At 44.3% G+C, this 2527-nt stretch overlaps 3 non-coding genes across 3 annotated transcripts; all 3 read right to left on the reverse strand.

Annotated features, from left to right (window-relative positions):
* Positions 1–119: 119 nt before the first annotated feature.
* trnas-cga lies at positions 120–201 on the reverse strand. Its single transcript has one exon. It is a non-coding gene; the product is annotated as a tRNA-Ser (tRNA).
* A 75-nt stretch (positions 202–276) lies between these two features.
* trnas-uga lies at positions 277–358 on the reverse strand. The gene has a single exon. It is a non-coding gene; the product is annotated as a tRNA-Ser (tRNA).
* Positions 359–433: 75 nt separating this feature from the next.
* On the reverse strand, positions 434–515 carry trnas-cga. The gene has a single exon. It is a non-coding gene; the product is annotated as a tRNA-Ser (tRNA).
* Between the last annotated feature and the right edge of the window lie 2012 nt (positions 516–2527).

Genomic DNA, 2527 nt, shown 5'->3' on the forward strand with positions numbered 1-2527 from the left:
ACAGATTTCGCGTATGTCGCCTTTAACCACTCGGCCACGACGACTTCGGTGTCATCAAAGAATTAATTTGTAACCCTTCTGAGTAAGATCATTATTTGTCTCAAAAATTAGAAAGAGTACGTCGCCGACAAGATTCGAACCTGTGCGGGCAGAGCCCAACAGATTTCGAGTCTGTCGGCTTAACCACTTGGCCACGACGACTACAGTTTCATCAAAGAATTAATTTGTAACCGTTCCGTGTAAGATCATCATTTGTCTCAAAAATTAGAAAAAGAACGTCGCCGACAGGATTCGAACCTGTGCGGGCAGAGCCCAAAAGATTTCAATTCTGTCGCCTTAACCACTTGGCCACGACGACTACGTTTTTATGAAAGAATTAATTTGTAACCGTTCCGAGTAAGATCATCATTTATCTCATAAATTTGAAAAAAAGTGTCGCCGACATGATTCGAACCTGTGCGGGCAGAACCCAACAGATTTCGAGTCTGTCGCCTTAACCACTCGGCCACGACGACTACGGTTTGAACGAAGAGTCAATTTGTAACGTTCCGAGTAAGATCATCATTTACCATCCACAACAATGGGATTGTTTTGTGGTTGAAAACGGTATCCTATACTGTATATGGTTTCCTTTGGGCGAAGGATAATGAAGTTAAATTATTGGTCGCACCTCGCGTTTTGAGGGAAGAACTTTTCCGACATCTCCATGTATTAAGAACCGCAGGTCACTTGGGTATTGGAAAAACTACGGCCCAAATACGACCGCGATTTTATTGGCCGTGCCATCAAAAGGATATAAGACGATGGTGCCGTTGGTGCGTAGAGTGTGCAACACGGAAACCGACCCACGGTCGACCCGGTGCAAAGTTGCAACCGTCCGTGGCCGGATACTCTATGGAGCGCATTGGAATCGACTTCCTTGGGCCACTGCCAAAAAACACAGGAGGTAACCAATACGTGTTAGTTGTATGTGATTATTTTACGAAATGGGTGGAGTGTTTCCCTTTATCGGACCAACGAGCAGAAACGACAGCTCGGACTTTTGTTAATCATTTTTTTACCAGGTTTGGAGTCCCCAGTGCAATCCATTCGGATCAAGGTCGGGACTTTGAATCCTTGTTGTTCCAGGAAATCTGCCAGTTACTTCAAGTAGAGAAAACACGTGCAACGCCATACCATCCTCACTCTTCAGGTTTGGTTGAGAGGTTTAATCGCACGATTCAACAAATGTTAGCGTTATTCGTAAACGAGAATTGAAATGATTGGGATGAGTTGCTTCCTTATTTAACAGTGGCATACCGTTGCTCTGAACATTATAGTACAGGTTACACACCCAACAGACTTATGCTCGAGGGAGAAACCAATTGCCCATCGATCTGGTCGTCGGCGTGCCCCCGCAACAAGGCTCCTTTTCGTGCCACACCGCGTATGCTGAACATATGCAAAAAGCGATGAATAGCACATTCCAGTTTGCGAGACAACCGCTGCGCAGATTCGCCATCAAGCAAAAAACGGTTTACGATCGGAAAGTGCGGCCCCAGGAGTTCGATCTTGGTAATTGGGTTTGGTATTATTATCCTCCCAAGGCAAAGCAGAAACTTGGCAGAGGATGGGTTGGACCGTATCTCGTGACGGAAAAGTTTAACTGTTCATTATACCATATGCAATTTCATCCCGAATCACGACCGAGAGTGATACACGTCGACAGCCTCCGGCCATACGAAGCGAGGCAGATGCCACGAAATTGGCTGGTCGAGAGCGACGACCCTGAGGAGGAGGAAAGCGATGACGCAAAACGTGAGGGAGCGATGGAGCTGCAGACGGGCAGCCCATCAGCAACTCCAAGTACATTATCGCAAACTCGGCATGGGCGCAGTCGAGCACGCCCGCGTCGATTCGATGAATATTATTGTTATTTTGTGCAGTAGAGTTAATATTTCCGTATTCTCGTAACGTTTGTATTTTTTCCGCTGTAGAGTCAAAACTACTGTTGTATTTCCTTCACGCTAAGAAGGCAATTCTCTTGGGTATGTTTTTTTCTTGTTAAAATCAATTATGTTTTCTTCATTTTTTGAGGCCAAAAATATTTTTTGGAGGGGCAGTGTGATGAGCCCTCTGGTGGTGGTGTGTATCGTAAGTTTTATCGTCCCTTCGTTTGTGTTCACACTGGATTGGCTGTGTTTATTCATGCATTTCGCGCTCGTTGGCATTTTTATTTTGTGAGTCGCGGTGAGAAGTCGTTTTTCTCTCTAATAAACCGCTACAGTATAAAAGCAAGTGTACCACCTTACGTTGACACTTTAACGTCTAAACTATGATGTAAACGATATACTAACCAGACTAAACGAAAACATAAACAGTGCAATACTCGATCGCAACAAAAATGCCAGCGAAGCAAAAATAAAAATCCTGATTTCTATGTTATTTGGAGTTTGTAGGGGACGTCCCAATTAAGTCGGCCAGATGGCCACTAAAAAGGCTAATTAATCGCTAATTATATGCAGTTTTAAATCTGAAAATTTAGTCT

Source organism: Ciona intestinalis, unplaced genomic scaffold, assembly GCF_000224145.3.
Source record: "Ciona intestinalis unplaced genomic scaffold, KH HT001148.1, whole genome shotgun sequence".
NCBI classification, from domain to species: domain Eukaryota; kingdom Metazoa; phylum Chordata; class Ascidiacea; order Phlebobranchia; family Cionidae; genus Ciona; species Ciona intestinalis.